We start from the raw sequence: 21,974 nt of genomic DNA, 5'->3' as shown, positions 1-21,974 counted from the left end.
TTATAAGCGGAATTGGTTTAGAAGTGTTAAAATCATAAAAAACAGTCCCATTTTTACCCAGAACTTCCAGAATCTCAGTTGAGATTCTGAAATCTCAGTTGAGACAGCAAAGGAGCAATTTTCAGGAAAATTTCGCCCCATTGCAAGCTTGCTGTCGCGACTGAGATTTTGAAAATCTCAGTCGCGACTTGCGGCTGCTGTGATGGGATTTGGATGGTTTTTTGCATTTAATCCTATTCCTACTCTATTTTACATACCTATTCTCTATCCTAAAACCTATTACTTACACCTATTTAAATCACCTCTATTTTCACCAATCACTCATCTTTTCTCTTCCCAATACCAAGATTCACTCACCTTCCACATAAATCTTTACCCTATTTATCTTCTTCTTCCCTAAATCACCACCATTATCTTTTACTCTTCCTTTCATTCTTTCAAATTTCTTCATCTATTTTACCAACTTTCACAAACAAAAATGCCTAGACAAAAGACCGTTGATAACAAAACCAAGGCCTCCGAAGTCAATCGATTACGGGTTCAAATACGGTGGATGCCAATATCACTACATTGAGACGTGAGCACAAATCTACTCGTCGCCGGTTGCTATCTTTCTTCCGACGCCAAGGAGTTGAGACTACGCCTTCTCCACCGAGTTCACCTTGATAGGTTTTATCCTTTCTATCTTTCACTCATTTTCGTTATTATGTCTTGTTCAATTTGGTACACTATTTTTCTTATTATGTTTGGTATAATTTTCTTTCTTATTATGTTTGAATGTTATCGTACTATTATTTTCAATTCTAATTCGTATGGTTTATTTCATACTATTTTTCGTGTTTTATCAATTTTTGCACCAATGAGGACATGGTCAAAATTAAGTGTGGGAGGAGATATTTCATATTCATTTTAATTTTAAGTACGACTGAATGCAACGAATGAGAATGAATGCTATTTATTTCGTACTATAAATGCATGTTGTTATTTATTTTAAGTAAATATAATATGCAATATTTTGCAAAATTAATTGCAACATTTTTATAATAAGTGCAACATTTTTCAAAAATAATGGCAATTTTTCATAAACATAAAATTTTTTGTTAACTATATTTTTCATATGTTTCAAACACTTTAACTTTCAAAATAATGTTAAGCATATTTTAAGGTTATCATTATCGTTAGAAATAATATTTCTATACGGGCTATATTTTTACACATATTTTTACAAATCTCCGATACGATTTTATCAAAAACGTCTCGAGTAAATGTATATAAGTAAAATTTCTTTAATTTCAAATCTCTATTTTATATCATGAATTCATGATAAATATAAATCTTATTTTCAATTTTCAATTAGGTTTATAGGCATAAATCAAACTAACAACTTTAGCTTTTTAGCTCGATATTATTTTTCGTCTTACATTAAAAACCAATTGAAGTTTTTAAGGAAACTTTAGCCATAATACATGTTGAATTTCAAGTCAATATAGGATGAATGTGCTATTTTTCTTTTCCCAATTTATAATTTTCAATTTTATAACTCGTGTTAATTTAATCAATAGTCGTATTCTTAACTTTTGGCCACGATTGAGACCAACCTTATCACAATCGAGGTATGAAAGGGAAGAACATTAAGTACCGTTTACTTGTGGCCACGATTGCGACCACCCTTATCACGGCCGAGGTATGAAAGGAACGTTAAAAAATTAAAGAAAAATTAAACGTGTTTAAAGTTTTAAGTAACGATTGCGTCCACCCATGGCATGGTCGGTACCTCTTAAACGAACACAAAAGCAAATTAATTCAAATAAAGTCACGGATGAGACCACCCTTATCACGGGCGTGACTAAGCAAATATATTAAACCTAAGTCCTTAATAAATCTATATTTGTAATAGTTTAGGTTTGGGAAAGGAAATTTTGTGCTTTTAATTGCCTTGAGACGAAAGATTCAAAAACATGCGTGCTTACACCGTCCCGAATACTTCAATATAAAAATTGAGATACAAGACGAATGATATATCTCTTTTATACTAGCTAGTTTGATACTTTGCGTATAAATTTACCATGAAAAGTTTTTCTTTTCGGTTTAACTAATTCAAAGAGGAATATATGGATATATGTTCTATTTATAAAGAGGTTGATTAAAGAATAAATTCAGTGAAATTTTGCTCGGGACTAGCAAAAGCTTAAGTGTGGGAGTTTGTTAAGCCCAAAATATACCTAAAATATCATATATAAATACGTTAAATTTACATTGAAATCGTGCTAATTATGTTCATTTGGAATACTTTTACCTCTTTATTTACTTCTTTGATGCAAGGTACTTAATTATTTGGTTAAATCCAAATAGGAGCTAAAACGGAGCTAAAATGGAGGAAAAACCTAAAAAACGTACCAAGAATATGTATCAGTCAGAAGAACGCTCAAGAAGGACAAGAAGCAGTCGAGAGACGGGGAGAAGAGCCCCTATCGCGACTGAGATTCTCAAAATCTCAGTCGCGACTTTCTAAATCTCAAACACCAAAGTCGAAGTTTTCAGCCTTTTCCTGCACCCCCTGTCGCGACTGAGATTTTCAGAATCTCATATGAGACAACGAAGAATTCTGCACAGTTTTCACATATTTAAATCCAAGAAACGCTTCTATTCGTTTGGATAAAAGCGACCCTTCACCAACGGACATGACCCATCAATTACAACCATTCACCAACTATAAATAAGTGATCCATTTCAAGAAATCAATGTTGGTGAGGTTGGAAAATAGTTAGAGAAATTAGAGAGTTGTTATGTTGAAGAAACTCTGACTCAGAAATGAGTCAGATTAGATTACATTTATGTGTAAACAAACTTGCTATACACAAGTTGTTATTAGATTGGTTATAAACACAGTAATATTAGTTTCAAAGGTAGATCAGAGACAAGTTTTCATTCTGGTAGTGGACTGACCAGTCTCTATTCCGAAGATCCAGCGAGAAGAATTGACGGCTGAAGCGCATGAGGTTTGACGCACCTACAGAGTTTGAGGGAAAGATTGTCAACCCGGATCTCAAAGTTTTCGTTACAATGCTATCCAAGTTTCTACTTCTCTGTTAACTTGTGAAAATTCACATTTCATTAATGATATACTTATTTATTCAATACATTCTTACTGTTGTTATTTTGATATTGTTCTGACAAAATAATTTTCAAAATGATAAATTGGTGTTTTTATTAAAACGTTCTATTCCATCTTATTCATATAAGAACTTTGTTGAACACTTGACATATTTAGTTTTTATGGATGACATGATCGCTGATCGCGGCTTATCAGACATAAAATACTAGTTTGATTAAGGTAGAAATCTTCTCCGATCCAGAGAGATTTCTACGGTTCAAAGCCATTTAATTGAGTAAATCCCTATATTGTTACACGTCCATAATCTTTACAAAGTTAAAGTTGCCTTCTTTGCTTTATGAAAATAAGTTTTATACCTACTATTTATTCCAATTACTGAAGTATCTGTCTTGTAATCAAAATCTCAAGACGGAATTGTTCTCTAAACTCAATATAATATTCTTATCTAATCCTAATTTATCCGAACCAATACAATCAATTAAACGATTTTCTTTTGTTAAACCTAAACACGTGAATAAAACTGAATTAAATAAGTTTTTAGTTAAAAAGCGTTCCCTGTGGGTTCGATATCTTTTATTACTACAAGCGTATACCGTGCACTTGCGGAAATCGCTCAACATTTACCCATTTTCATATTATGGCCACTGAACTTCATTTCTTCCCGGTATGGCCACTGAACTTTACAATGGCAATTTTTCTGCTATTGCCTCATTATCAGGAACTTCTCATTCCGCTTTTCAAGTTAGTAGTTGCAATAATGTTCCATGGGTGGTGGATTCCGGAGCCACTACACAAATGACTTATTTTGTGCATAACCTCAACAAAGTGAGGTATTTACTCAAGCCAAGGAAGGTGTATCTCCTTGATGGCTCCACAGCAGTTGTCAAGCAAGTTGGCACTGTAGTGTTTCATCCGGAAGTTGTGCTTGAGGAAGTCTTATTAATAGACAATTTTCAATACAATCTCCTCTTAGTGGGGCAATTATTACAAAACAAGAAGCTTCGATTTCTTTTCACTGATGAGTGTTGTTTATTGCAGGATACAAAAACTAATTCTGTGTTAGCTAAGGGTTACAAGCAGCACAAATTATACCAGGTCACACAGTCTTCTTTTCATTCTAGTGATATATCATGTGTTACAAACAATGTACCTGTTTTAGCTAATCATGACTGTACCAATGCAATGTTGTGGCATCAACGTTTAGGTCATGTATCTTCTATTAAACTTGGTCATTTCCCTGACTTATCTAGTCTTGCACCTGTTTTGAATTGCAATGTTTGTTTTAAATCCAAACAACATAGAGCTTCTTTTCCAAATAGTAGTATCTCAATTTTTTGCTTAGCTTCTAAGTATACCCTAAAGTTCTCTGGTCGCAAAACAAATAACACCATATAAAAATTCATAGAACAATACACCAAGGCTCAAAACAAGTAACACCATATAATAATTCATAGAACAATAACACCATATAAAAATTCATAGCACAATACACCAAGACTCCATATATCAATTTTTTGCTTAGCTTCTAAGTATACCCAACAGTTCTCTAGCCTCAAAACAAGTAACACCATATAAAAATTCATAGAAGAATACACCAAGGCTCAAAACAAGTAACATCATATAAAAATTCATAGAACAATAACATCATATAAAAATTCATAGCACAATACAACAAGGCTCCATATATCAATTTTTTGCTTAGCTTCTAAGTATACCCCACAGTTCTCTGGCCTCAAAATAAATAACACCATATAAAAATTCATAGAACAATACACCAAGGCTCAAAACAAGTAACACCATATAAAAATTCATAGAACAATAACACCATATAAAAATTCATAGCACAATACACCAAGGCTCCATATATCAATTTTTTGCTTAGCTTCTAAGTATACCCACAGTTCTCTGGCCTCAAAATAAATAACACCATATAAAAATTCATAGAACAATACACCAAGGCTCAAAACAAGTAACACCATATAAAAATTCATAGAACAATAACGCCATATAAAAATTATAGCACAATACACCAAGGCTCTATATATCAATTTTTTTTGCTTAGCTTCTAAGTATACCCCACAGTTCTCTGGCCTCAAAACAAATAACACCATATAAAAATTCATAGAACAATACACCAAGGCTCAAAACAAGTAACGTCATATAAAAATTCATAGAACAATAACACCATATAAAAATTCATAGCCCAATACACCACAGCTCCATATATCAATTTTTTGCTTAGCTTCTAAGTATACCCCACAGTTCTCTGGCCTCAAAACAAATAACACCATATAAAAATTCATAGAACAATACACCAAGGCTCAAAACAAGTAACACCATATAAAAATTTATAGAACAATAACACCATATAAAAATTCATAACATAATACACCAAAGCTCCATATATCAATTTTTTGCTTACCTTCTAAGTATACCCCACTGTTCTCTGGCCTCAAAACAAGTAACACCATATAAAAATTCATAGAACAATACACCAATGCTCTAGATATCAACCCTAGCATCATACCTTCTAGATTCAACTGCACCGTTGAAATAAGAATGCACAAGGCCAACAATATGAATCAGGTTATGTGATGAACAAATTAAAGTAATCAGAACGGCCTTGAACTATTCAGGTGAATTATCTACATACCAATCTCAGGGGCCATGTAACCCACTGTACCACACCCTGTCCGTCTAGGGTCAAAAGAGTGCACAGTCCAAAATCTGCCAGCTTGAGCTCCCCCTGGTAGAAAATCAAACAGAAATTCACATGATAAGACATTATAATTGTATCAATCATGTTACAAAGGGAATATGTTCATCATGTCTGTTAATACATGTTCACCAACCAAAATATTCTGTGGCTTGATATCTCTGTGTATTACATTTTTGTCATGGCAATAAATCAAAGCCCGAGCTAGTGAGGCAACATACTGAAAATATTTACAGCATGGAGAGCATCAAAAGTCAGAGTCACATGACTTCCAAATAGCTATATGAGTTTGACAATAAAATGAAAAGAGGGAACAAATATCATGCATACAAGTTTCATGAAAATTAAAGGTTTGCCACACCAAAAAAGTAAAATAACTCACTGTAGCAGCCTGCCTTTCGGTGAAGTATTTAAGCTTATGCAGTTGTTCATAAAGTTCACCTTTTGCGGCATACTCTAATACCAAGAACACATGCTTCTGCAACAATCATATTAACAATAGCGAACAATTAGATTATTAAAACTAGTGATTTGACTATTAATACTTATCTTCTAAAACTCTACTCTTCGTATCAAAACTCATTTTTCTTTTCAATTAACAAGGCTTGCATATATGATTGTTTGGATTAATACTAAACATCTTTTATTGATATAAATTTGGGAAAAACTTATCAAAAGTGTGTGGGTAATAAAAAAGCGAACAAATAGATAAACCAAAAAAAATCACATAATAAGAAAATGAGGTTATTGAAAGATTTCAACGGAACAAAGGAAATATACCTTGTCGTAGAAGTACCCATACAAGCGCAATATGTTAGGATGACGAAGATGACTTTGAATTTCAACCTCCCTTACAAGAAAATGTTCAATATGTCTTTCTTTCAGCGTACTCCTCGAGAGTTGCTTCAGTGCAACACTGATATTAGACTGTTTCAAATGAACATCTAATTTATGATGCACGGAAATGGAAACGGGAAACACGATTTCTAAAAAACATAGGAAACGGAAACATGGGGGAAACGTGTAAATATTAAAAATATAGGAGCATATTTATAAATATTAAAAAATATAAAAAATTATAAATACATGAACTAATTATTGGTAAAAAAACAAATTAATTAAAAAATCACCAATTTAATAAAATAAACAACCAATTAATTAATAAAAACAAACATGTATAAAAGACATAGCACTACTTAAATAATAAACAATATAAAATAATTGAAAAAAGCTTGAAGTTATTTCAGTCTCTCCTTATGGAGTGTTTTACTGTCTTCTCTGTATGAGATGAAACCCTAAACCTAATTGGTTAAACCCTATTTTGACACCATAAACACTAAGTAATTCCACCATGTCGCCGCCGATCACCATCCCCTAACGGAAAGAAGAAGAACAACCCTTGATAACATTTACACGGTTGCGGTGCAACATTTAAACCAGAGGAAATAATTGGAACTTTACAATGGAAATGGCAAAAGAACTCACTGCTACATATGCTCGCTTGCAAATCAACCCTGCGGAAACCGATGAACTGGAGATTGGGGATGATGTTGCAGTTGATGAACGAAGGAAATTCTGGTTCGTGGTTGGGAGATTCTTAAACGCTAGAACAACTCACTTTGAGTCGATGAAAAATACATTAGCATCAATCTGGAGACCAGTAAAAGGTGTTACCATTACTGAAACTGATGAGGAAGGAAGATATCTTTTTCAGTTTTTCCACGAAAAGGATGTTGCTCGAGTGCTGAACGACAGACCGTGGACTTTTAACCAGAACTTACTGATAATCAGAGCTCTTGACATACAGGAACAAGCAATGCAAGTCGAATTATCGAAATTAATAATATGGGTGCAAGTTTCAGACCTGCCCATTAGATTTCAAACTCCGACAATATGTAGTATCTTGGGAAACAAGCTAAGCACCTTTCTGGAAGCGGACCCAAGAAACTTTACTGGCCAGAGAAGAAGCTATCTCCGCATCAAAGTTGCTATTGACATCATATTGCCTATTCGTACTGGTCAGAAGATGAAAAGAAGCGGAGGTACCTGTTTCTGGGTGGATTTTAGATATGAGAGACTACCACAGTTCTGCTTCTACTGTGGTATCATTGGTCATACTGATAAGTTCTGTGGTATACTCTTCGACAACCCCGACAATCCTACAGAAAGGAGGTATGGCACTCATCTGCGTGCCCAACTGAGAAAAACCGGAATGCAAGTGGGGCAAGTATGGATAAGAGAGCAAGTATTAGAGGGGGAAGGATACTCAGAATCTGAAGGGGAATCGGGAAACCGGATTCAAAGTGACAAAGAGATGGAGGAGGCATTAGCCATAGACCCTAAACGAAGCAGGAGAGATGGGTCGTCAAACAGTAACACAATAAACTGCACCGGTCAGTCAAAACACGGGCAAGTAGCGGGATCTGGAGACCAGACCCGTGAAAATCAATGAGCTGGATTAGTTGGAATTGTCGGGGACTCGGGAACCCCCATGCAGTTCGTGTGTTGGGAGAGTTGGCTCGGGCCTTCAATCCTGACGTCCTGTTCCTGATGGAGACGCTGGTTGATAGTAATCGTATGGAGGGATTGAGAAGGAAATTACAGTTTGACAATTGTTTTATAGTGAATTGTAAAGGAAGAAATGGAGGGCTCGCAATGTTATGGAATAACAGGGTTGAAGCTGCAATTGAAGGTTACTCGGATCATCACATTGAATTGAGAATTGCAAATGACGCTGAGGGTCAATGGAGGTTTATTGGATTTTATGGTCTGACCGATAGAAGCAGACACAATGAATAATGGGACCTTCTCCGGTTGTTACAATCTTCTTCTAGCCTACCTTGGGTACTGATGGGAGACTTCAACTACATCATGCAATAAGATGAAAAAGTGGGTGCTGCAATTTACCCTAATTACCTTATGAAAGAGTTTGTAAGGAGCATTGATGATTACAATTTACTTGAGCTTGAAATGGAGGGGAGTCGTTTTACGTGGGAGAGAGGCAGGGGCATGGGAGTTTGGATTTGAGAGATACTGGATAGAGCATTCGCTAGTGTTCAATGGTTAGAGCGCTTCCCAAATTATAAAGTTAAAAATGTTGTTGCCGGATATTCAGACCACTTACCGATGATTTTGCAATTGAAGACTAGCGCCAAAAGAATTTGAAATCATCATTTTCGGTACGAAACGGCCTGGACGCTAGAGGAAGGTTTTGATCAGCTGGTCCGTGATAATTGGAGGATGAATTCGCATCTCTCTTTAATTGCAAAGCTGGAAGGCTATGCAAAAAAGATGACGAGATGGAGTGCAGGTTTCAAAACAAATTTTAAAATGCAGATTGAGAAGTTAAAAGCAGTAATGTCGAGGCTGCAGGAAAAAAAGGACAAATTGTCGGTTGATCAGTATCAAGATGTGCAAAGGTGTTTAATGCTGGTTCTGGGGCAGGAGTTTATTTTTTGGCAGCAAAGAGCCAAAGCCTTCTGGATTAAAGACGAGGATCAAAACACTAAATTCTTTCACGCCTGCGTGAAAGCGAGAAGGAGGAAGAACACGATCAGTAGCCTTCGGGATGAAGAAGGTAATCTTATCTCCGACCAGAGGGAACTCGGCAACCATGTTTGCTGAGACAATCATGGAGATCCTGGGTGAATATGAAGCTGCTTCAGGACAGGCCATTAATCTGAATAAATCAGGTATCTTCTACAGCAGAAATGTTAAGCATGATCTTAGACAGATTATTGGAGGTATTACCCAGGTAGTGACTCCTCTTGACACCGGTAGATACCTAGGTCTTCCATCTCTAATTGGTTATCAAAGTATAGCCTTTTCAGCTTTTTGATTGACAGACTTAGAAAACGCTTTGGAAGTTGGGGTTTTCAGTTCTTGTCAAAATGCGGGAAAGGTTGTGATGCTAAACTCTGTTGCACAGGCATTGCCTACCTTTTGTATGAGCACCTTCCACCTTCCAAAGAGGATCTGTGAGGAGCTACATCGTATGATGAATAACCTTTGGTGGGGTTCGAAAGCGAGTGGTAAACGAAGTATCCATTGGTTCCGCTGGTCAAAATTATGTGATGGAATGGATCGGGGAGGGATGGGTTTTCAGGATCTGAGGTTATTTAATTTAGCATTGCTTGGGAAACAGGGATGGAAGTTGATTCAGTATCCTCATTTGATGATAAACAGGTTGTTCAAAGCCAAATATTACCCTAACGGGTCTTTTCTATCCTCCAAATTAGGCACTAATCCTAGTTTTGTTTAGAGGAGCGTTTGGGGATCACTTGATCTTCTTCATCTTGGTTTAAGGTGGAGAATTGGAGATGGCAGTAGTATCAGTGTTTGGAAGGATCCTTGGGTACCCAATATTCCAATATTCCAAATTTCAAAATCAATTCTTATTCAATACCTGGGCTGGAAGGCATGGTGGTTTCCGATCTGTTCATTCCAGGAATGCACATCTGGGATAAGAATCGTATATTTGGCTGCTTTAGTGAGCTTGAAGCGGAAAAAATCTGTGAGATAATCGCACCGATTCGGATTGAAGAAGACACATTAACCTGGGATTTCACAAAGAACGATATTTACACATCAAAATCCGGGTACCGGGCAGTGGATGGCGTGTTAAATAACAGGGAAGGTGTTGAAGGGTGGACTGACCTATGGAATTTATCGATTCCTCCTAAATTAAAAACCTTTGCCTGGAAGGTGGGATCCAGATGCTTGCCGACTCGTGTTAATTTGGTCTCGCACCACGTCCAAATTATCCAAAGCTGTGTTCTTTGCGATGATGGGCAGGAAGACGAAGCGCACCTGTTTGGGGAGTGTCGGTTACGAGATTCTGCTGGCAATCTGCGGGAATGTCGACTCCGGTGTTTACAGAGAGAAAAGTGGGGAGTTGGCTGCTATCCCTTGGTAGAAATGGAGGTGCGAAGTTGTTGGAGGACTCATTATGTGTGATGTCGGCCATCTGGAAACAAAGAAACAGTACGTTATGGAATGGAGATGCAATCGACGGAAGGCGGTGGGTTGGAGCACCGTTCGATATTACGACAGAAGCCGAAGGACGCAAATATCGCCGATTTTCTAATAGCCAAATAGAGTTCGTCGACATGCTTTTTCTTGACACCGACACGGTAAATACACTTTCTTTTACCGAGCGTATTGATGAATATCTTTCCGTTCTTGGTTGGAAACGATTTTCTAGTATGCGTTTTCCTAGTCTTAAATCGCATATTATTGAGTTTTTGGTTACTCTAACCTATGACAAGAAGAAAGGAGTTATCTCTTTTCGGAATGATGGAGTTCGTTATGACGTTGGGTATACGGCCATGAACCGTTGGTTTGGTTTTCCTACTCGGAATTTTTATTCCAAACCAAAGCCTTTTAATTCAAACACAGTTTGGCAATCTTTAACCGGTTTAGATGTTTTTCATCCAAAGAATACATCTAGTAAGCTACTTAAGGATGATTGTATTTTCTTCTTTCACAAGTTTTTATCATTTTCCTTATTTGGTCGGGTTGAAAGTTCCAAAGTGCAAGTTCGTGATTTGGTTGTGTTGGATGCTATTTTTAAGGGTTTGACCATTGATAGTATTGAGATGATATTTACTAATTTAGTTCGAGCTTCCAAGTCCCGCAATAAGCAAGTGCCTATGGGTAATTTAATTACCGGCATTGTTTTGGGTGCTCGAGGTGAATTAGCGGATTATCAAAATATGCCTCATGTTGGTTTACCTTTCTTGGATCTCACGGCACTTCAAAGGGCCAATTTATTGAAGAAAATGGGACCCCCCTCCTTTATATCTTATGCGGATCGCACAAGACGTGTTTTTGCTACCATGGGTGGTGAAGCCTCGGGTTCTCAAGGTTTAGGTGCCCACGATGATGATGAGGAAGATGAAGAGGAATTTGATGAAGAAGAAGAGGAGGAGGAGAATGTTGATGTTAATACCAATGAGCAAGCTAATGTGGAACCAAATGAAGAAGACCCAGTTGGATGGCAACGTGTTTTGACACAAATGAACGAGCATAACCGTCACATGAATTTGCGGTTAGATGAAGTCATTGCCAGTAACACCGAAATGAGTTCGAGGAACAACAGATCCGAGAATGGTGAGAAGCGAGACAGCAGTTTACACAAAATCGTGTGATAAGACCAGCAAGGGATATCGCTAAATGGCATCCGCCACAACAAGGTTTTGTCAAGTGCAATGTAGACGGTGCAAATTTCAAAGATACAAACCAGAGTGGAGTTGGTGTTGTCCTACGAGATGAAAATAGTGAATTCATTGCGTATTGCAGTGGAGTTCATCATGGTACGAAGAATTCTAGGGAAGTTGAAGCTATGGCACTCCGTTCTGCTTTAATATGGGTGTCGGAATCAAACTGGCAGATGGTGGAGTTTGAAACGGACTCACTGGTTGTACTGACATGACTTAAATCTTCATTACAGGATAGATCGGAGTTTGGTGCAATTATTCAAGATGGACAGAGTTTTCTATCTGAAAATGACAATTTCAAAGTCAATTTTGTTCCTCGATTAGCGAATGAGGCTGCTCATATTGTTGCTCGGCAGGCTCGTTCCAACGCTAATGTCTTTTATTCAAATTCTTTCCCTATTTGGCTACATAATGTAATGAGGAGGGATTTACCCTTATTTACTTAATAAAGTGCAGTATTCTTTCAAAAAAAAATAAAATAATAAACAATATAAAAGGCCAAATCCAACCAACCCAAACATTCGAGAAGCCTCTCCTCATCACACCATTACCAAATACGAAGAACTTGATATCATATTGTGATTTCCAAAACCAGTAGAAAAGGAAGCAAACGCAATCGCCGCATGAAGAAGAAAATCCAGACCAGAGTCAAAGAAAAACAACCCAGACCAGACTGAAATAAGAAAAAATCGCAAAACTCAAGAAGCAGGAAGAAGAAGAAATCATGGAGAGATACCTGCGTTTAAGTCTGGAAATCGCTAAACAGTATGAACCACTTGAGTTTAGACGGTGAATCTCTTCCAAATTTTAGAAACGCGTATCATATTTTCTTTATTTACAGAAACATACCCGGAAAAGGTTTGTTTCCGTTTTCGAGCGTTTCCGTTTCCCACATCTTGTGGAAACGTAGAAACGCAACATCAACAACGTTTCCGTGCTTCATAATGAAACCTCATTCTAGCAGGTATACAATCAATTTGGCTCCGGCGTGCAAGAATGTGATAAACTTTGCTGGTATTGTATTCATAAGGAAAATCTATTGCAATATCTATGTAATATAGTAACTAAAGACACCCACAACTAACCTCAGTCTCCCTAGCGAGGTACACTTGGCCAAAACCTCCAAATCCAATATGCTTTTCCAATTTAAAATCCTCTATAGTCCATCTTCTTCTCTGTGCGACTGCCACGGTTGCAAACAACAGAAGGATGAGAAGCATTTACAGCAAGAAATCCATTACAGAAGGCAAGAAGATATCTGCATTGCATCCGTTACATTTTATATACAGACTTGTTATATGGGCCAGACCTTAAGGGATATATGGGCCAGAACTTAAGGGTTTGTTTGGATGGGGGTTAATTAATATGACAGGTAGCTCTCATTTTCCCTCAATTTTCAATGCATTCTCAATTGAGTTCACTAAGTCTCTTTTTTTCGTTTTCAATTCTCTTTTCTGATTAGTAAAACCGAAAATTGGAGATTCGATTATTGAGATTCACGTAATTGAGCTTGTTTGAGTATGTTCTGATGGATTAGGGTTTTTGAATTTTTTTGGGTTAGTTGGGTTCCACATTTCGGATTAGATTGCTTGATTCAGTGTTGTGTTACTTTTCTGTACCAATACATTGGAGTGAAATAGAGGAAATATGACCTAAACATCAAATAAAAACCCCAAATGCAAACCTTAGAATACAGATCAAACAAATTAATTTGAAACAGTGACTGAGCAGAGAAGTTCACCGTAGACAAATTACTCTACCGTTCAATCGGATCTGTCCAGCATTATTTAAGATGTGGGTTTCTGATTGGGAATCGAGGCGGCTATTCAACAATTTCAAGAGGATTTGAAATCAATGTGCCAAGTTAGTCTTTCTTTTCATTATGTCTTTCAATTTCTGTAGAGCTTTCTGAATTCTAGTTCCCAATGGAGTAATCAACTAATCAACGATCCTATTTGGGGTTTCGTAATGCTTTCATTTGAATTTTGTTTTTATTGGTTTCTTTTGAATTGTTTGATTGTCTGTCTATGTATGATTGGGTTCTTTCACGATCCTATTTGGTGAATCTGTGCTTTCTTGTAATTTGAAAGATTGATTTGCTTTGCTCTAAAGGCGAAATTTACGCTCTATCTTAAGTCACCCCAACAGCTTGCAGTTTGTCTCTCCGCGTGGAGTGCAGTTTGTCTCTCCGCATGGAGTGGTATTAGGTCTTCTCTCTGTGGGAAGGGTTTGTGATCATTTTCTACGATTTTTTCTCTATTCTTTTCATTGTGATCCATTATTAGCAGATCATTCATTAATAAAGGTAAGGGTATGATGGAAGCGTATGCGAGATTATGTCTGGCTGATGATGAAGAAGTCGGACTCGAGATTCGCCTAGCCCAATGAGTATCCTTAGTTGGAACTGTCGTGGGCTGGGCAACCCACATATAGTTAATGTTCTGATGGACCTGGTTAGGGTTCATAGGCCTATGGTTACCTTCTTAATGGAAACTATGATTAAGGAGGAGAAAGTGATTTTGGTTGGTAGAAATCTTGGGTACAGTGGATACTTTATTATGAATAGCCCGGGTCACGGGGGTGGTATTGCGCTATTATGGACAGATGATGTCACAGTTACAATTTAGTCATCTTCAGTTAATCATATTAATGCTTTTATTACCTTTCCAAATATACCAACCTGCCGTGTTACGGGATTTTATGGTTTCCCGAAAAGACATCGCTGGAGAGCCTCTTGGGATTTGTTGCGCTCCCTCAAAGACCAAGAGTGGTTTAGGGTCAGTTCCCATGGATGGATATCCATTCATGTGGGAAGTCGGTCGAGGTACTCATAGATGGACTGAGGAAACTCTTGATCATGCACTTGTCAACTCAAAATGGAAAGAATTATTTGCAGAATGTAGAACTCGGAATCTTATTACTATTTCATCGGATCACTCGGCTATCCTTTTAGAGAGTAAGATGTGGCTACGCTGTCCTATGATCAATAGGTTCCGTTTCGAGAATGCTTGGCTAAAGGAGTCTCACTGTGAAGTAGTTGTTCGTCAAGCTTGGATCTCTGATAAAAATTGTTCAATATCTACTAAGATATCAGCTTGTACCGATGCACTCAAAGAGTGGAGTTCTTCTTTGGAATCAAATTTTAAAAAATCATTGAATACGTACAAATTGCAGATGGAAGCTGTACAAGGAAGAAGGGACGAGTATAGAATGGAAATATTCAAGCAGACCTCATTAGCATATATGTCAACATTAAAGAAACAAGAAGATTTTTGGAAGTAGAGAGCTAAATTGCTTTGGTTAAGAGATAGTGATTCAAATTCACAATACTTCCATTCCTACGCAACAGAGAGAAGAAAGAGGAACAACTTTTCGAGTCTCAAGGATTCTAATGGTAATTGGTGCACAAAGGGCAACAGATTAGACAATATTCTATCTGAATATTTTAACGGGATATTCACGAGTATGGGTAATAATGATTCTGCACTTCTACCGTTTGTACAGTCAAGGGTCACGCAAGAGGAAAATAAGTTGCTATCTCACGCATTCTCAAACGACGAAGTAAAAAATGCTTGCTTCTCTATGCATCCGAATAAAAGTTCGGGCCCTGACGGATTAAATCCGACTTTCTTTCAGCATTTTTGGAGTATAGTGGGACCTGATGTATATGAGGTATGTTTCTCTATTCTCCGTTCTGGCAGGATCCCGTTGAATCTTAATGATACATTGATTGTGCTCATTCCAAAGATCAGTAAGCCAGAATATGTCTCTAATTTACGTTCGATTGCACTCTGTAATGTTCTGCTCAGGATTCTATCAAAAATATTAGCTAATAGACTTAAAATTGTTCTTCCATCCATCATTGATACTACTCAGAGTGAATTCATAGCTAGCAAATCCATCTCAGATAACGTTATTGTGGCATATGAGATGATCCATAAATTGCGCGGGTTGAGGTAAAAGAAATATGGGACAGCCGCTTTGAAGCTCGACATGAGCAAAGCATATGATCATATTGAATGGGGCTTTTTGAAAACTATGATGAAAAAGATGGGGTTTAACTTAAGATGGATTCAATGGATGATGATGATGGTTTCCACAGTTTCATATAAAGTATTGCATGGCGGTAGAGAGATTGGACCAATTATTCCTCAGCAAGGTTTGAGGCAGGGGGATCCATTATCACCTTTCCTATTCCTGATCTGTGCTGAAGGGCTATCATCATTGCTATCAGCTAGAGAACAGATGGGATTGATTCATGGAGCTCAAGTGTCTCACAATGCTCCAAAAGTTTCCCACTTATTCTTTACCAACGATAGTTACCTGTTCTTTCGGGCAAATAAAAGAGAAGCCGAGGAGGTTCAATCATGTTTGAGGTGTTACGAGCAAGCATCTGGTCAATGCGTGAATTTCCAAAAGTCGTTTATATTTTTTAGTGGCAATATAACAGTTGAGGCCCGCTCTGATGTTTGTAATGAACTCGGGGTTGGAGAAGTTGAGGATATGGGTTTCTATTTGGGGGCGCCTATAGTTGTTGGTAGAAGCAAGATGCAAGCCTTTGGTTTTTTAAAAGATAGAATCTGGAAACGTATCAATAGTTGGAAAGAAAAATACTTGTCTCGAGCAAGGAAGGAGATTCTCATCAAATCTGTGCTACAATATATTCCCACCTACATAATGACCATTTTTCTTATGCCAAATGAGTTCTGTAATGATGTTAATAATATGTTGAACAGGTTCTGGTGGAATTCATCATGCTCTACATCAGGTGGAATTCACTGGAAGGCTTGGGATAAGTTATGTTGGCCAAAATCAAATGGAGGACTGGGCTTCCGTGACATTCACAAATTTAATCTTGCACTGTTAGCTAAGCAAAGTTGGCGGCTTGTTCGACATCTGAATTCATTGTTTGCTCAATTACTGAAAGCATGTTATTTTCCTAATGTTGATTTCTTACAGGCTTCCTTAGAACCGGTGGTTTTCTTAATAGTTAAAAAAATAGACTGGTACCAGTTTCGGTTTCGGTTTCAGGTTAGAGTGTTCAAAAACCGCGGTTAACGGTTAACCGAACCGTTTAACAAATATAATTTTTAAAATAAATATATAGGCCATTTGACGACAAAGGCAAGGCAAATATAAATATAAATACATAGATTATACTGCTTAATATAAATACATAGATTATAACATAGAATAATATGAATATATAACATAGATTATACTGCTTTATGCTGTAATAAGTACTTTGACGAAATATTATTTACATTTCTTTATGTTTTAAATGTAAAATTAATGAATTGTTTTTTAGTTCGGTACTTATGTTTGAATTCTAAACTTTTATATGAATTCGTTTTGTTTGAATTTTTGAAATTATGTGTATTTTAATATTGTCTAAAAATTTAACTGTTGATTTTTGGTTAACTAGTGAGAATTGGTTAAAAACCGTTAACCGAAAAACCTAACCGAAATTAATGGTTAACCGATTGATATGGACCGGTTTCGGTTTGGATGGTTAAAAAACTGTTGATAACGGTTCGATTAATTCTTTTGTCTAATGGACCGGTTAACCGAACCGTGCCCACCCCTACTTTTAAGTAATTTTATATCATGCTATGAAAAAAAATTATATTATGTATATTTGAAATTAATATATATATATATATATATATATATATATTTTAATAATTCAAATTAAATTAATTTTGAAAATAATTGATTAATTTTTCTTATAGAATTTTAATTAAAGGTGGATGATTTATTTATTTTTACAAATTTCAATGATTTGTACTTCTTAAGAATTTTAATACATTTTTATATTTTGAAATTCTGTGAAACAATAATAATAAAATAGGAGATTAATTAAGAAATATATGAGAATATAATGAAAAACCAAAAATTGAATTAAACTGCAATTAAAATTAAATATTATATTTACAATACAAAAGAATTACAATATATGTTAAACAAAAATTGAATTAAACTATAATTAAAATTATATATTATATCTACGATACAAAAGAATTACAATCTATGTTAAAATGGAAGCAACATTAATATATTATTCTATAAACTATTACGATCAATACTTTTCTAATGTTGCATATGAAGAAGCTTTATCAATTCAATATGTTACATATAAAAAAAATAAAATTCGTAAGAATTAGTTACAAATTCATCTTGATGATAATCATTTTGCTTTGATGGAATTTCATGATTACCAAGTATTCGAATTCAATTATTCATTCTGCTACAATAACCCAATATATCTAATTGAATGAGTTTAAGGTGATGATTTCTCTTATTTTCATCTTGTAATATCTCATTTTTCAAGACATTCAATCAATTTGTTCTTCATTCTTATATAGAATATCAGTCACGCTCGCAGATATCACTTATTTGACTTCATTAATATTTTATAATAATTATATATTCTTGAATTCCGTAAGTAAGAAAAATAAATAAAAGAATAGAAAACAAAAATGAAGGGACAAAAAAGATAATTAGGAGAGAACCATCTTCTTCTCGGCTTTTTTTTTTAAATAAGAGAGAATGTCGAGATATAAGCATATAAAGAGGGGAGTGAAAATATATTTTTTCCCATTAATTAAACATTTTATTTTTTCTTAATGAAGTTTTAAGTCCATAAATTAATTTTAGTTAAATAGAATTAAATCGTAATTGTAACCACTCATTACAAAAAACTGTTTGATCATTAATATGTGAAATTAATTATATTAATTAGAATCATTATGCTCAATATTTGAGAATTTGAAAAGATTCAAATAATAATATTTTTTTAATTAATATTTTTCAACAACTTGTCCTATGATCATGTTTCATTTTCATCTGTTAAAAACTCTTGAAATACTACCAATTTTGTATGAACCATAATATAATATTTAAAAACTATATAAGCCAATTTTGCAAAAACAATTATCTCAATATCTCATAATTAATGTACATTTTTATGATTTTCAGCATTAAAATTTATTTTTATTTACCTTCATTTTGAATTCATATCTAGCATAATCCATATTCTTCAAGAATAAACATATTATCAAGTGTATTAGACGCTTACAATCTTTTTGTCTAGAAAATTGGGAAAAAATAACTTCTTGATAATAATAATAATATAACATAATTTATAATTGAAATAAACTTCATTGTAAGTATAATATTCCAATACTTTTTTAATATTTTATTCAATATGTTTCAAACTTCAATGAACAACTATTGTGTGAAACTTTATATCTATTTGTACCAAAATGCAGAAAAATAAAAAATACAACTCATGTCAATTAGATAAACTCAAACTAAAAAAATGAGTGGATTTCAACAAGTTTCGAATTAGAAAATTAATCTAACTTCAATTAAAGCTAAAAATTGAGTTCATATAAAGCCGAAAATCTAAATTTTAGTTAGAGTTAACAATCGTAACGATAACACCTAGCAACATATACTAAAAAAGAATGTAAATATACAAAATCTTTATTTTAGTTATTTAAAAAAAAAGACAAATATAAAAAAGAAAATATGGATAAAGTAGCGAGAGGTATGAAATCTGGGTAACGACGGAAATGGAATTTTATCTCTAAAACATGAAACTATAACAACTATTGTTTAATAAAAATAAAACAACAACACAATTGAGAAAGCTAAAAATTGAGTTAATATAAAGCCAAAAATCTAAATTTTAGGTAGAGTTAACAATCGAAACGATAAAACATAGCAACATATACGAAAAAAGAATACAAATATACAAAATCTTTATTTTAGTCATTTTGAAAAAAAAAAAGACAAATAGAAAAGAAAACATGGATAATGTAGCGAGAGGTATGGAACCTGAGTAACGATAGAAATGGAATTTCATCTTTGAAAGATGAAACTATAACACCTATTGTTTAATAAAAATAAAACAACAACACAATTGAGAACAAAAATAACTACAACATATGAAAAAAAATCGAATAATTACCTTGAGAAACGTAAGAATTTCTTATAATTTTTGACACTTTTGTGTTTCCCGATTTTAGTTGTCCATGCATTTTCGGTTTCTATCGGATTTCTTCAATTGGAGATATCAATTTGAAAAAAAGACAAATAAAAAAAATGGATAAGATAGCGAGAGGTATAGAATCTGTGTAACAACAAAAATGAATCTGAAAAATGAAACTATAACAACTATTGTTTAATAAAAATAAAACAACAACATAATTGAGAACAAAATAACTACAACATATGAAAAAAAAATCGAATAATTACCTTCATAAATATAATACTATCTATCATGACCAATGAATATAATGGTGGAATACTATCTATCATGCTTTATATAGAAGTTTATTTGGGACTTTTAGATTTCTTTTACTTTGCGTTTTTTTATCTTCCCGTAACTCTTGCTTTCTTTTATTATTTTAATTAATAGGCTAGTAATTGTTTAATATATTATAAATCTGTTATTTTTAATTAATTAAATCTTTTTAATCTGATTTTTTACTACGTTGACAACTCATAAAAAATGCTTCTAAAACACTTCTCCTCATTTCTCTCTGATTCCGCTATTATATATAGTATAGATTTGATAAATTATTTCTCAAACTAATCCAACTTGTCAATGTTAGAGATAAATTTCCTCTTTACTACCAACATTTGGGGGTAAAATTACACTAATTTATACGTTAAAAATTAAATTGCTTCTGACAACGTTAAAAATGACAGAAAAGAGAATTTGATGAATTATTTCTCAAATTAATCCAATTTGTCAACGTTAGAGATAAATTTACCTTTTGCTGCCAACGTTTGTGGGTAAAATTACACTAATTTAGACGTTAAAGATAAAATTGCTCATAACAACATTCAAAATGACTAAAAAGATAATTTGATGAATTATTTCTCAAATTAATACAACTTTTCAACATTAGAGATAAATTTACTCTTTGCTGCCAATATTTTGTGGGTGAAGTTACACTAATTTAGACGTTAAATATAAAATTGCTCCTGATAACGTTAAACATGATTGAGAAGAAAATTTGATGAATTATTTCTCAAATTAATCCAACTTGTCAACGTTAGAGATAAATTTACTCTTGGAATAAGGTGCAAAAATACTCCTAACATTTACAATCAGGAACCATTTTACCTCTTGTTGGCGATATTTTGCGAGTAACGCTAATTTCAACATTGTCACGTGTGGTTAGGGTGCGGGCGTGCCAGAGAAATTATTTTTCAATTATGAAAGACGGTTAAGTTTATGAAATTGTGCGCCAAAAACATGAATTCTAATCGAAACGATTGGCGAGGGACGCAAGGATTGAAAAAGTCCATCTTGGGTCTCTAGCGCCGTTATAAAAACTTTGCTACATTAATTATGTTTATTTAAGCTAAGCATATAAATTGAAGACGGGTAAAATAAAGAAATTAAAAGTGCGAAATTGACACGAGATTTGGTGAAAAAATTGGTATTTTATTGATTTGATCAAGGTTTGAATACATATGTTCAAAAAGCATGAAATTGAAAATGAATTACAATTGAAAAATTTCTATACTAAACATATAGACAATCAATTGAATTGGGAAAAAACAAATCAATACAAGGAATTGAAATGCAATTAAAATAAAATTGAAATTCAACGACAAACTCAGAGCCACAATAGCTATCTCGGCTGGATGTTGAATTTTGGTGTCGGCTTGAGGTTCTCGGAGCACTGCGGTTGGTCGGGCCCATATGGTATACGATCTTGGCAATGTCAAAGCGTGTGGTAGGTAAATGGGGCAGATTTAACCTTTGACTTCGGTGGGCTCGTTTGAGTGCTTAAGAACACGGAATTGGACGAGTAAATAGGCTAAATTTAACTTCGAGAGGTCAGGAACAAATTTCTATAAGGGATCGAAGGCTAAAACAGACTCTAAATAGACGAAATTGAGT

At 34.6% G+C, this 21,974-nt stretch overlaps 1 pseudogene; it reads right to left on the bottom strand.

Moving 5' to 3' along the window:
- Positions 1 to 5,283: 5,283 nt before the first annotated feature.
- Positions 5,284 to 13,269, bottom strand: LOC136217539 (serine/threonine-protein kinase Aurora-1-like; annotated as a pseudogene).
- Between the last annotated feature and the right edge of the window lie 8,705 nt (positions 13,270 to 21,974).

Source organism: Euphorbia lathyris, chromosome 2, assembly GCF_963576675.1.
Source record: "Euphorbia lathyris chromosome 2, ddEupLath1.1, whole genome shotgun sequence".
NCBI classification, from domain to species: domain Eukaryota; kingdom Viridiplantae; phylum Streptophyta; class Magnoliopsida; order Malpighiales; family Euphorbiaceae; genus Euphorbia; species Euphorbia lathyris.
This window is presented reverse-complemented; position numbering and strand designations above follow the sequence as displayed.